Source organism: Lampetra fluviatilis, chromosome 45 (assembly GCF_964198595.1).
Source record: "Lampetra fluviatilis chromosome 45, kcLamFluv1.1, whole genome shotgun sequence".
In the NCBI taxonomy this organism is placed as follows: Eukaryota; Metazoa; Chordata; class Hyperoartia; order Petromyzontiformes; family Petromyzontidae; genus Lampetra; species Lampetra fluviatilis.
In genome coordinates, this window is record NC_136319.1 from 6,927,703 (window position 1) to 6,942,624 (window position 14,922).

A 14,922-nucleotide genomic window follows, 5' to 3' on the forward strand; every position below is an offset into this window, starting at 1 on the left:
CGTCCCTCAAAGAGCCGCACGCCGCTACGGAACTGCAGGTTACCGACCCCGTGCTCTGAACCAACTGGCGTGAGCGTCAAGTAATAATAATAATTGAATACTCTTTGGTTCTTTCGGTAAAGTCACGTAGGTATCAAATAAATTAAATCACGACGTTTCGGGCGCAACACAAGCGTCCGTCATCAGGTGGGACAACCACGGCAAGAAACCCATATGCAGTCATAATGCAGGTATTGTGGTCTATGCAAACATGACTCCTTGTAAAAAGGTGTCAGTTTTGTTGCCAGATAGAAGGGTAAAAAAACAATTATCATCCTGGGGGCTCACAACATCGGAGATGAACAAGGAAGCCAACATTACTTAGCACGAGGTTACAAACCTCACGAGACACTCCGTGGAAATGTGCTCAGGTGGTCAAGGTCACATACACGAGCTTCGTATCGTACGCAGCTGTCTAGACGCACCGTGAGACACGTTACACGGTCGACTTTGACCACTTCCAGACGGGAGCCAGGTCCACTCGCTACGCTCTCGTTGGGAGCTGCGCTCGCCACGACTCTCAGTGGCTTCTCACCGATAGCCACTCGCTGTGGCTGAGAGACGGCGGCGACAAACTAAGACACGAATCAACTCACCTGCGTTGCATTCACGTCGCGGTGTTAAGGTTTACAGGTCGCGATTTTTACAAAACCCAGAGTGGCCAGGCAAACGGTGATGGGTTGTCCTTGGACTGATGTCGTCGGCTAGGGTGAGGCTCTGTGGGTTTCCAATATATTTTACCTTGTAAAATATTCTTATCAAAGGTTTAAAAATAAATTACGTCGTCTCTATCATTGCCATTATTTTAGCATGACAGTTTAAAATTGTATTTTAAAAGAATCAACTTAATATTGTAAAATGTTTAACAAATTACTTCCCAACTTCATGTGTAAATGAGTGGGGGATCAGGTGGGAGGGTAGGAGGGTGATCGTGTGGGTGGTTGAGCAGGTGTGTGTAGGTGGCTATTGGTGTTGCAGTGGTTAGTGCGCTGTGCTATGAACCTTCCGATCCAAGTTCAAAGTTAAATTCCCACTCATGGCCACCCACACCAATAACCATTGTCTGAACCGGTCATGGGGCTCCCTTAGGTCGATTCACCCTCAAATGAGTACCTGGTGTGGAGTATAAATGTCACCACTCGGGAGACAAAGGCGGCCAGGCTTGGTGCTGGCCACCCACCCACTCGTGTGCCGGCCTTCATAGATGCTCGCTAACGGCACTTGCCCAACAGTCTGTTCAGGCTATACGAGGGATATTTGTCTTTGTGCAGGTGGGTGAGCGGGTTTGAAGGTTATCAGATGGGAGGGAGATCAGCCGGGAATGGGCGCTTGAATAAGCATGAGGTGGGCAGGTGGGAGGGTGGCAGGATGGACAGGTGTATGGCCGAACAGGTGTATGGCTGAGCAGGTGTGAGTGTGGGCAGGTGGGAGATAGGGTCTCTGTAGACGGCTGAGCGGGTAGTAGGTTAGGGAGTGGCAGGTGTCGGGGAGGAGAGTGTTGGGTGCAGGTGAGTGTGGGTGGTGGTCATCAATACCAAGTTTAGTCATTATCATCGTGCTCTTCATCATCATCACCAGTCAGGATCCATTCATCATCATAGCTTATGGTGACGAGGAACAAGCAAACTAACTGAGAGTGCAGCTAAGAATACCACGAGACGCGCCATGGAATGTGGCCCAAGGCTACAGACAGCACATACCTGTGAATGCGTAAGCTGTAGATTTACAAACCGTGCCCAGGTTTAATCTCCGATAATATAACATATATACAAACAACCATCCCAAAAAAATAAATGTTTACACAAGTCAGTCTCAGCTATGAGAGTCACATTAACAGCCTGGATGACAATCTTGACAATAGATTCAGATTTTATTTTTTATTCACCCAGAACACATTGACCCCTGACCCACAATACAATGTAATTACAATTCACATGTAATCCAGTACACAATCAAGTTTATGTATATTTACGCGATCTAATCCAATAAACCTTTATCATTGATATTGGTCGTGAAAGCCTACATGTTAAAGTCGATTTGTTTAACCAGGTGAGAACTCAAGAGACCAGGATGCGTCTCAGTTGCAAGTGATGATGATAATGATGCTGGTTCTGCTGCTGATAATAAGTCTGTTATTGCTGATAATGATTCTATCATTATTGATGCTGCTGGTTCTACTCCGATGCTGATGATTATGATGGAGCTACTGCTGTTGATGCTGTTGCTCCTGTTACTAATTCTGCTGCTGATGATACGTCTGCTGATGATCGAGTCGAGTTGAATTTAAAATTAACGAGGATGAGTCTCATTGACAAGAGTGACCTGGGTCGCAAAAATGAAAAAAGCAAAACAAGCCAAACCCATTCCAGCAATTAAGCAAATAGAAATCTCACCCACAGCCCAGAGCACAATACGATTAGCGTTCACACATGTACACAACTGGTACGATATAATCAATACGTCTCAAATAATCTACGTGTTGCTAGACAACCTGAGACTCGAGGTTGGGTTCACACCGGATTGGTCTCACGTTAAGGAGGGACGCCGTTGTGGCTCGGATATGTTAACTCCCTCGCCTGGTATGCAGGAGGTCATTGGTTGGATTCCAACCCTGACAGTTGCTGGAAATTTGGAGTTTGTGTTGTCTCTATCCCTGTAATAACAGTGTCTTTGTGTTATTAATGCGTGTTGAGACAATATTAGTCGTGTTGTAGTGTAAGGTAGATCTTCACTCAGGCGCTTAAATACTTTAACCCACTTCAAAGTCAAAGCAGATAATTAAAATAATAATAAAAACAAACCTTTATTATGAATAATGGTGGCGAAAAACCTCCTACTACTAGGTGTGGCTTATCTCTATGCCCTGTAAAATAAAACTCCTTTGGGGTGGGTGGAGGAGTCACTTTACCCGTTTTTATAACAATGTTTTAGCCCAGCGACGCTCAGCATACACAAGTAGCCCCCCCCCCCCCTCAGTGATGCCATCCCATTCCCACCCCTGGTTTATCGCCCAACGAGCGAGTGACCGCGAGGGGACGGTGCGCGTCACCCCGTAGCGTCACGTGACACGTGTTCCCAGCACGCCCGCGGTGGAGCTCCGCCCTCTCGGCGTTGAGCGCCACGCGGTGCGAGGGACGATGGCGTCAGAGAGAAGCTTGGCTTCCCCCGCCCTCCCCCACCAGTGCGCTAACCACTGCACCACCGCTCCACCCCACACTACGCACATGCCCCTTGTTGTATCCTAACCCTTCTTCCAAACTTGATATTTTTATATATTATCATCATTGATATATAATGAATGAAAACACACCAAAGCGCAGTAAACTGCAAAACACCAGGTGTTGTAGTAATGAACGGGAGGAGGGCTAAGATGGCAGAATTGCAACCTTGCTTCAGGGATAGATAAGGCCTGATAAACGGACACCTGTCACCCGTGCAGGCGGCAGAGACAGTGGGAAAGTCAGCCAGACATAGCTAAGGCAAAAAGCCCAACCATCTATGACCTCAGCACATGGGCGAATAATGGAACAGTGTCGACTCGAATGCAATGAAAGGAAGCAGAGGCGCCTTTGTCTGGATCACGGCCACAGAAGGCCGGGGGGGTCGTCACTGATTGTGTGTTAGGGATTTCGAGCTAATTGGAACACGTGCACACAGGGAGGAGGAACACGCCTTGTTCTCTGCAGCTGAAAAAGCCAAGATAAACTCAGCTCAAGGTTGTGTATACAGGAGAGGGGGCTGATTAACAACCACTGCACGTCTGAACGTGAGGGGGCCTTGTCCTGAAATTAATCACACTCCCAGAGCAGAAGGTTGGATGACCACAGTGAGGCGAAAATAAGGGTGTTGCTCTCTCTCTCAAGGCTGCAGGCTCAGCTGAACAGCGAGGCTGCGGGGGGGGGGGTTACCAAAAGTTCGTGTTTGCCTAGTTAAGTCGAAAAGCTCAATTATTCTGTATTGCTATTAAAATAACGTTAAAGTCGGAGTTTAACAACAGGGTAGGCTAAAGTTATTGATACAACTCGACCCGAAGCATAACGGGATAAATCACCACCAGGTCGAAATAAAATACCTAATAAAAGAGCGATGTTAAACCCAGGGTCGGAGAGAAAGGGAGATCCCGGCCGTCTTTGTATCCCCGCAGCGCGGGATATGAGTGTGTACACGCTCGGGGAAACCTCCACTTGAGTCAAGCACCACGATGGGAAATGACAGACCTTAGGTTAAATACAGAATCATAACTGGGAAATGGTAAGGGACAAATGTTAAAACTTTTAATCATTTCTTCATGCGTCAGCGAGGGTCGGGGGGAGTGTGCCCCTCCCTCCAGGTGGTGCAACACGGACAAAGACGCCTATGAGACGATTTGTAACGTCTGTGTTTTGGTTCATGAAGAAGGCCAAACAAGGGATGAATCGCACCCAGACAGAGAGACGACCTCGAGGCAATTTGTAACACCTGATTGTTTGCTCGTGGATTTTATGGAGGGAATATGACCACGGGATATATCGTGGGTGATGCACACAAGGACACACGGACGTACGGACACACACATGAACACACCTACACACGGACAGATCCTGACACAGTAAATCAAAAGAAACCCCGCCTTGTGGGCAGGACCCAAAGGGATTTTTCGGCATAAAAGAAAGGACTCTGAGCATTGGAAACCAGTTGGACCAGGAGAGTCAACTCATCACGAGGGCGACCAACGGGTCGACTCATGAGCGAGCTCGACCGGAAGGGTCGGCTCGACTCATCAGCCGAGTTGGACCAGGAGAGTCAACTCATCACGAGAGCGACCAACGGGTCGACTCATGAGCGAGCTCGACCGGAAGGGTCGGCTCGACTCATCAGCCGAGTTCGACCAAGAGGGTCGAACTCACCAGCCGAGCTGCGACTAACGGGTCGGCTCGACTCTTCAGCTTCTGGGACTCAGCCGAGTTCAGCTGGCTCTCGGGGCTCGACTCAAGCAGCTCCCCGTCTCCTCTGCAGGCGGGCAAGACCCGCTTGACAGCTCAACCTGCCGCGTCAGAAGCCCCTGCTGGCAGCCAGGGTCGCGGTCTGGTGACGAGAGGACGACGGTGCGCTGCGAGCGAGCTGCGGGCGCCACCTACCGACCGGGTTCCGAACTACGACAGCGTATCAACAGGCATCCAACCAATTCCCCACGGCGACAGAGGAGCGACTAATACGTATGACGCGCACCGCCCCCTCACCACACGACCACCAGGCGTTTGTTTGACATAAAGAACCGACTCCGAACACTGACTATTGAAGACAACTCTTACCACTCAAACCCACTCGAACCCATAAGCCATCCGTGGCTGTGAAGAAAAACTCGAGACCGAGTGATGGCCATCCGTCATTTATAAGAGTATTATCTTTAATATTTAGTGGACTGTACTCTTAATCGCATAAATTCCCAACAGATCCATCAATACGAATTGATTCTTGGCACCTCCTTCCGCCGAGCCACTCTGTTGTCAGATAACCTGCGATGTATCTGTTGAGATTGGTGCCTTTAAGAATAATAACTGTTTTGATTGTGTTTTATCACCGTATAATCTTTCAAGCATCCTTCGTTCATTAACGTTAAGGTTTTCTTAGCATAGTATTTGCATGTTTTAACGACTCTCTCTCACTAACAACCATCGCGTTACGCGGGATCCATGTGCCGTTGTCAAGTGAAATCAGACAATCATTGATGATACTGTATTGATGCCGTGTTGACGTTCCGGGATTGAGAGTTCGCATACTATATCATAGTTGAGGTTGAATTAGTAATAAATTGATTAATACAGAAGTGGTTGTGTGATTCTTTCCTGAACTATGCATAAGATCTGCTTCTGCGTTGAGATCTGAACTTGGTGACCTTAATAAACACACTAACACATACTCAATAAATGTTAAAGCGATAACGGGGTGAACCGGGGACCTAAAGATAAGCGAGAATAAGACGAACCTAGACAACGATGCCGAGTTAATCTAAGTTAATCTTGTATACTTACACCACACCTGCATAACTGCATACGATTAATTGCCTTATTCCGATCGATAACCCACCCTCGTCACCGAGGCGGGGTCTGGTTATCATAACGACTTGCATTATCATAATTACACCCACTCGCATAATTACTACGATTACCTCTCGAATTGGCATAATTAAATGTGCATAATTACATAAATTAATATATTTCCGGATAATTACACATTTGGCCAAATTTCAATTGATTATTATTATTTTCACTGAATATTCATAACCCACACATACAACATAATAATTTCACCCACGCACGCATACAACATATCAAAATTTTCACACCCACATATACAACATAATGGGGGCTCGGGTCCGGGATTTCTCGCAGACAGTTTATGCATGAATTCAGGAACGAATCACTGTTGTGTTAATCAAAGTGTTGTGAACTAACGTTGCCTTGTGATTGTAAACGGGCGTAAAACAAAACAAAACGCGCTCTGAAGGGAAATACCAGAGTAGCAGAGTGTTACAAAGACAGCTGGGCTGAAATTATTTGCTCGAGTTGAACTGACGCATCCTGTGATACAATTGTTTATAAGTGCTCTGAAGGGGAATTCTAGAGTAACTCCTGCCACTTGAGATGATAGGATTAAGAATAATTTTTGAATGGGTGACGGGGTACGGGGAGCTCGTATTAAAACGTACCGACCAATCTGTTACAAAGCAGTACAGTCAGAGAGACATATGGGGAGGGAGCTGTATCGATAACACGAACACACCTCGGGGGAAACTAATTGACTGGATAAAATGTAACAAAGGCGAACACGATGCAAAAACTACAGGAAAGGCAGGACAGGACTCATTCCTCCTCACACAGGCATACAGACAGGGATGGTGGAATAAAGGGAAATTTGGAAAGGAAACGGGAGATAAATCGTCTCTAATAAACGAGGAAAAATGTCCTCACACCATCGTAAGGGAGGAGAAATCAGGGCTCGCGACACCAGCGGAACTCACAGACGTGGATCCACAGAATAAATATGGAAGTAACGTTAAATCACACTCATTCGAGAGAAGGGATGGAGAGATACATATGCAGACAGGGACATGTGAGATTGACGACTTCACAGATAGAGGGAAGCAAAATGTTAAAGTAAAGTTGACGGGACGTGCTCCGCTAAGGGCAGAGGCAAAAACTGAAGGGAAATGGCAACACGAGCGACACGGCACTGGGCACGCACACAGAAAATGCACACCGCTTAATCACGCCCCACGCAGAACAGATAAAAGTGACAGATTGCCTGATGATAACTTGTTTGATGATGACGCTGACGGCGACCAACTTTCGGAATACTTTTTCAACAGTAAAACCCTTAAATTGATGGACAAGGCTCTAGTCAGAATTCCCGATTTTGACCCCCACAATAAGTCCATGGATATCCACACACATATCGCGACAGTGGAAGAGGAGGCAATGATTAGAGGGTTGATGAGACGGGATGAAAAGCGAGTTTGTTGAAACGAAGCTTAAATAAAGGTTCTATCCCATGGGTAAAGTCACTACCACACAAGGTTAGAAATGATTTTAAACAACTGAGCCTGGCAGTGATTCGGAAGTTTGGAGAATATTCGACACTCACTGAGGGGTTTTATGCTGTAAAATCGATGACCCAGGGCATGGACCAAGATCCACGTGACTACCTCGTACAATTTAAAAGAGTGTATTACGCAGGCGATGTGAATCAATACCACGAAGGAGATAAAATGTTCAAAATTATGTTTTTTGAATCCTTGAGCCCAGAGATTACAGAAAGGGTGAGAATGGTTTTGAATCCAGAAACCGCATCCTTACGCCGCATAGAGAGCAAGGCGTACATGGCATGGTTATACAGAGCTAAGAATCATAATTCGGATCCAGAACACAGGGAGAGGGATAAGGAACCCAGCCTCTCAGAAAGGAATAAAAATCACCGAGCAGTCCCACAATGCAGGACGGAGCAAACACGCACGCACACATGGCAAAATAACCCAGGGAGAGGTTGGCACGAGGATGAGAGCGGCACAAAGCCGGACATTCAGAGGAATCGCAGGAGGGGGAGGTTCGGAACAGAACCATACCAACACCCCATGCCACGACACACACGAGGCCAAAATTACGCACAGAGATGGCAAGATAACCACCTAGCGGGAAGGTGTTACACAGACCGCGGAGGTATGGATGCGAACATTCAGAGTAATCGCAGGATGGGAGGTCAAACACAATCGATCCAATTCCGACCAATTCCTCCACCGGCTATACCAGGAGGGAATAGAGGAATAACACAGAATGCGGTCCAAAGACATGATGAACTACCCACAGTGAGCGCGAGCAAGCGGCCAACACGCGTCCCACCCGCCGAGGTATTAAACCCGAAACTCAATGAGAAATACGGGCAGGCTGCAGGTGACAGGGCGGGCAAAGGCGTGGACAGTACTCCCGTAAATGACGCGCGGATCGAATACAAGGACAGGGTTGCATTGAAGCGTGATCGGACAGTACAAAAACCGACAGCAGGGACACGCCCTGAGGAGCGCAGGCATGAGCCTTTGAATGGAAAATATCCAAGGGAAACCAAAATTTATGTGGATCGGAGTGCTAAAATGGAGACGAATGTCCATGACGTATCGGGAATGGTGTTGAAATCCAACACACTCGTAAAAGCAAAGAGGGCAACATTACGAGGGACAGAATTAAATCGACACACTGACTCGGCAAATGTGCATGTAATCGCAGAGGGAGCGAGTGCCAGTGATGACGGAGTACATAAGTTGGTTGTGTGCGCGAATTCTGATTATGTGCAGCACAATTTTACACCACACACTCCCACGACGCGAGAGAGTGAGAGGGGAAATTACAAAAACGAACCGGAAAACCGTGATCGAATGATCAAAGTGATAAGTGGTAAACCAGACACTCAGAACTTGGTAAAAAGATTGCAAGGATGTAACAGGAGGGAATTAACGCAAAAATGCGTTCGAAACCGCTACATAGCGTTTCCCAGGATTTAACAAAAACAAAAAAAAATTAATATCCGTCGGAGTTATGAGGGATGAGAACCATGTAACTGGGGATATCGATGTTAAAGTTTTGTGGTATTTTTTTTGTTTATTTCAAATGTAATCTTGTTAAGATTGTGATACATGCGCGCTTTGGAAGGAATGCGTTATGGATTAGTACCGATGTTTAACGTGGTGTTTTATTTTTTTTGCTTATTTCAAAAGTAACCATGTTACGATTGTGATACATAGGCGCGCGTCGTAAGAAATAACCGCCGAGAGTGAGGGCGGCTTATAGATTCATAACACAAGAAAAGGGGCATTTACGTGGTTTGAAAATTCGCCAGTGGCCAAATCGACCCCTGATAATTTTCAAACGGGCGGATTGTTGTGTCTATTTTTTTTAATTAAGAACAATTAAAAAAAAATATAATAATTTTTTTTAATCTATATATACCTTGTTTTAATTAATTAATGAAAACAACTCACTTCTCCTCACAAGAACACCAGGAATCCATGAAACATGGAGGGCGGTTAAAGTGTTGAGAGTTCGGTCACAAAGAGGTCATGGACATCCAAATGGACAAAAGATGTATGGACTAGCCTACCAAGACATCTAGAGATACAGATAAGGGCAGAATAAATAACGGTTGAAACTTCGCGTTTTCTTAACGTTTTCCGTACCGAAAAGTAGAAACTTAACAAAGATAATTAACCAACAAACAATACTTTTTTATTATTATATGTTTCCTACCTATACGACCTTCCAAAAAAAATAAAAATAAAAACTAAAGAGTACGAATTCCAGAAAGCTTAAGTGAAAACATAATAACGCTTAACCTTAGGACATAAAAATTAACTCAGAATAAAACACCAATCTCTGGGGAACTAAACTAATGGGCATATCACACTACGATAATGTGTAACATGTTTTCCAGGAAATGGCAGCCCTCCTGCTCACGCTCCTGCTAACGTACCTTGCCAAGCTAGAAGGGAGCCAAGGCCTGATGATGCCACCCAAGAATAACCGTAGAAACTATATTTTTAACGATATCTCCTATAACACGTAGTCAATAGAATAATTTCTCCCTCCCTTATCGTTTTACCTTCCTTTAGAATATTTTTTTTGTCACATATAACCATGTAAGTTGTGACACGTACGCGCGCGTTGTAAGGAAATAGCAGCAAAACTTGAGGACAATCGATGGTTCATGATGGAAGAAGGGTATACATTTTTTTAAAAATAACCCGTGGCCATTTGACCACTGGCCATTTTTAAAAGGGCGGAATGTTGTATCCTAACCCTTCTTCCAAACTTGATATTTTTATATATTATCATCATTGATATATAATGAATGAAAACACACCAAAGCGCAGTAAACTGCAAAACACCAGGTGTTGTAGTAATGAACGGGAGGAGGGCTAAGATGGCAGAATTGCAACCTTGCTTCAGGGATAGATAAGGCCTGATAAACGGACACCTGTCACCCGTGCAGGCGGCAGAGACAGTGGGAAAGTCAGCCAGACATAGCTAAGGCAAAAAGCCCAACCATCTATGACCTCAGCACATGGGCGAATAATGGAACAGTGTCGACTCGAATGCAATGAAAGGAAGCAGAGGCGCCTTTGTCTGGATCACGGCCACAGAAGGCCGGGGGGGGGTCGTCACTGATTGTGTGTTAGGGATTTCGAGCTAATTGGAACACGTGCACACAGGGAGGAGGAACACGCCTTGTTCTCTGCAGCTGAAAAAGCCAAGATAAACTCAGCTCAAGGTTGTGTATACAGGAGAGGGGGCTGATTAACAACCACTGCACGTCTGAACGTGAGGGGGCCTTGTCCTGAAATTAATCACACTCCCAGAGCAGAAGGTTGGATGACCACAGTGAGGCGAAAATAAGGGTGTTGCTCTCTCTCTCAAGGCTGCAGGCTCAGCTGAACAGCGAGGCTGCGGGGGGGGGTTACCAAAAGTTCGTGTTTGCCTAGTTAAGTCGAAAAGCTCAATTATTCTGTATTGCTATTAAAATAACGTTAAAGTCGGAGTTTAACAACAGGGTAGGCTAAAGTTATTGATACAACTCGACCCGAAGCATAACGGGATAAATCACCACCAGGTCGAAATAAAATACCTAATAAAAGAGCGATGTTAAACCCAGGGTCGGAGAGAAAGGGAGATCCCGGCCGTCTTTGTATCCCCGCAGCGCGGGATATGAGTGTGTACACGCTCGGGGAAACCTCCACTTGAGTCAAGCACCACGATGGGAAATGACAGACCTTAGGTTAAATACAGAATCATAACTGGGAAATGGTAAGGGACAAATGTTAAAACTTTTAATCATTTCTTCATGCGTCAGCGAGGGTCGGGGGGAGTGTGCCCCTCCCTCCAGGTGGTGCAACACGGACAAAGACGCCTATGAGACGATTTGTAACGTCTGTGTTTTGGTTCATGAAGAAGGCCAAACAAGGGATGAATCGCACCCAGACAGAGAGACGACCTCGAGGCAATTTGTAACACCTGATTGTTTGCTCGTGGATTTTATGGAGGGAATATGACCACGGGATATATCGTGGGTGATGCACACAAGGACACACGGACGTACGGACACACACATGAACACACCTACACACGGACAGATCCTGACACAGTAAATCAAAAGAAACCCCGCCTTGTGGGCAGGACCCAAAGGGATTTTTCGGCATAAAAGAAAGGACTCTGAGCATTGGAAACCAGTTGGACCAGGAGAGTCAACTCATCACGAGGGCGACCAACGGGTCGACTCATGAGCGAGCTCGACCGGAAGGGTCGGCTCGACTCATCAGCCGAGTTGGACCAGGAGAGTCAACTCATCACGAGGGCGACCAACGGGTCGACTCATGAGCGAGCTCGACCGGAAGGGTCGGCTCGACTCATCAGCCGAGTTGGACCAGGAGAGTCAACTCATCACGAGGGCGACCAACGGGTCGACTCATGAGCGAGCTCGACCGGAAGGGTCGGCTCGACTCATCAGCCGAGTTGGACCAGAGGAGTCAACTCATCACGAGGGCGACCAACGGGTCGACTCATGAGCGAGCTCGACCGGAAGGGTCGGCTCGACTCATCAGCCGAGTTCGACCAAGAGGGTCGAACTCACCAGCCGAGCTGCGACTAACGGGTCGGCTCGACTCTTCAGCTTCTGGGACTCAGCCGAGTTCAGCTGGCTCTCGGGGCTCGACTCAAGCAGCTCCCCCCGTCTCCTCTGCAGGCGGGCAAGACCCGCTTGACAGCTCAACCTGCCGCGTCAGAAGCCCCTGCTGGCAGCCAGGGTCGCGGTCTGGTGACGAGAGGACGACGGTGCGCTGCGAGCGAGCTGCGGGCGCCACCTACCGACCGGGTTCCGAACTACGACAGCGTATCAACAGGCATCCAACCAATTCCCCACGGCGACAGAGGAGTGACTAATACGTATGACGCGCACCGCCCCCTCACCACACGACCACCAGGCGTTTGTTTGACATAAAGAACCGACTCCGAACACTGACTATTGAAGACAACTCTTACCACTCAAACCCACTCGAACCCATAAGCCATCCGTGGCTGTGAAGAAAAACTCGAGACCGAGTGATGGCCATCCGTCATTTATAAGAGTATTATCTTTAATATTTAGTGGACTGTACTCTTAATCGCATAAATTCCCAACAGATCCATCAATACGAATTGATTCTTGGCACCTCCTTCCGCCGAGCCACTCTGTTGTCAGATAACCTGCGATGTATCTGTTGAGATTGGTGCCTTTAAGAATAATAACTGTTTTGATTGTGTTTTATCACCGTATAATCTTTCAAGCATCCTTCGTTCATTAACGTTAAGGTTTTCTTAGCATAGTATTTGCATGTTTTAACGACTCTCTCTCACTAACAACCATCGCGTTACGCGGGATCCATGTGCCGTTGTCAAGTGAAATCAGACAATCATTGATGATACTGTATTGATGCCGTGTTGACGTTCCGGGATTGAGAGTTCGCATACTATATCATAGTTGAGGTTGAATTAGTAATAAATTGATTAATACAGAAGTGGTTGTGTGATTCTTTCCTGAACTATGCATAAGATCTGCTTCTGCGTTGAGATCTGAACTTGGTGACCTTAATAAACACACTAACACATACTCAATAAATGTTAAAGCGATAACGGGGTGAACCGGGGACCTAAAGATAAGCGAGAATAAGACGAACCTAGACAACGATGCCGAGTTAATCTAAGTTAATCTTGTATACTTACACCACACCTGCATAACTGCATACGATTAATTGCCTTATTCCGATCGATAACCCACCCTCGTCACCGAGGCGGGGTCTGGTTATCATAACGACTTGCATTATCATAATTACACCCACTCGCATAATTACTACGATTACCTCTCGAATTGGCATAATTAAATGTGCATAATTACATAAATTAATATATTTCCGGATAATTACACATTTGGCCAAATTTAAATTGATTATTATTATTTTCACTGAATATTCATAACCCACACATACAACATAATAATTTCACCCACGCACGCATACAACATATCAAAATTTTCACACCCAACATATACAACACCCTCTATACACCAAAGACAAAGATACCCCCTATAGCCTTAAAATACTGTTGGGTCAAGTGCTGCTAGTGAGTAGCACCTATGAAGGCCATCCTGGCAGAGACCCGCCTTTGTATCCCAGGGGCGATATTTACTGATCGCACCAGGTACTCATTTGAGGCCGAGTCGACCTAGGGGAGACCCAAGACCGATTCAGATCATTGTTATCAATGGTGTTGGTAAACCGGTCATGGGCCTCCCCTAGGTCGTCTCAGCCTCTAAGTACCTGGTACAATGTGTAAACATCGCCACTTGGGAGACAAAGGCGGCCAGGCGTGATGGTGGCCACCCACACCCTCATGTGAAGTGCCGGCCTTTACAGGTGCTCACTAACAGCACTTGCCCATACAGTATGTTAAGCCTATACGGGGTATATTTATCTTTGTATCTGTGTAACTGTGTGTATGTTTCTGTTTGTGAGTGTATTTGTGAGTGTATGTATGTGTATATGTACATGTGTCTATCTGTGTGTGTGTGTCTGTAGTCTTAACAGTCTGTTGGGGAAAGGGCTGTTAGTAGCAAATAGCAGAGCTTGTGAACGTGGCACTCTCGCACACGATGGGTGGGTGGCCAGCACCAAAACAAAAATACGCACAAAGACACACACAGACACAAAGACACAGACACACGCAAAGGCATACACACCAACCCACTAACTTAAAGAAAAGGATCCCCGTGTAGCCTTAACAGACTGTAGGGGCAAGTGCTGTTTGCTAGTAGCACCTATTAAGGCCGGCACGGCACACGAGGGGTGGGTGACCAGCACCACGCCCGACCCGCCTTTGTCTCCCCAGTGGCGATGTTTGCACGTCGCAGCAGGTACTCATTTGAGGCTCAGTCGACCTAGGGGAGAGCCTGGACCGATTCCGATAATCGTCACTGGTGTTGGTGAACCGGTCATGGGCCTCCCCTAGGTCGACTAAGCCTGAAAAAAGTTCCTGGTACGGTGTGTAAACATCACCACTTGGGAGACAAAGGCGGCCGGGCGTGGTGTTGGCCACCCACCCCCTAGTGTGCTGTGCCGGCCTTCATAGGGGCCGTCCATAACAGACGTCACACGATTTTTGACCCCCCCCCCCTTTGTCACACGGAATCACAAAAAGTCAGACCCCCTCAAATATGACGTCACAAAGCTCTGCCCCCCCAAAAATAAATAAAACATGCTTCAAATCACTTTAAGCTATTGTCATTGTAGTGCGTATTTAATGTGGCTCTGCACTGTTGTAGGAAAAAACATTT

At 46.6% G+C, this 14,922-nt stretch overlaps 1 pseudogene; it reads right to left on the minus strand.

The window, feature by feature from the left end:
• Positions 1–406: 406 nt before the first annotated feature.
• The window catches only part of LOC144947443 (zinc-binding protein A33-like), a 32,557-nt pseudogene continuing 18,041 nt past the window's right edge, over positions 407–14,922 (minus strand).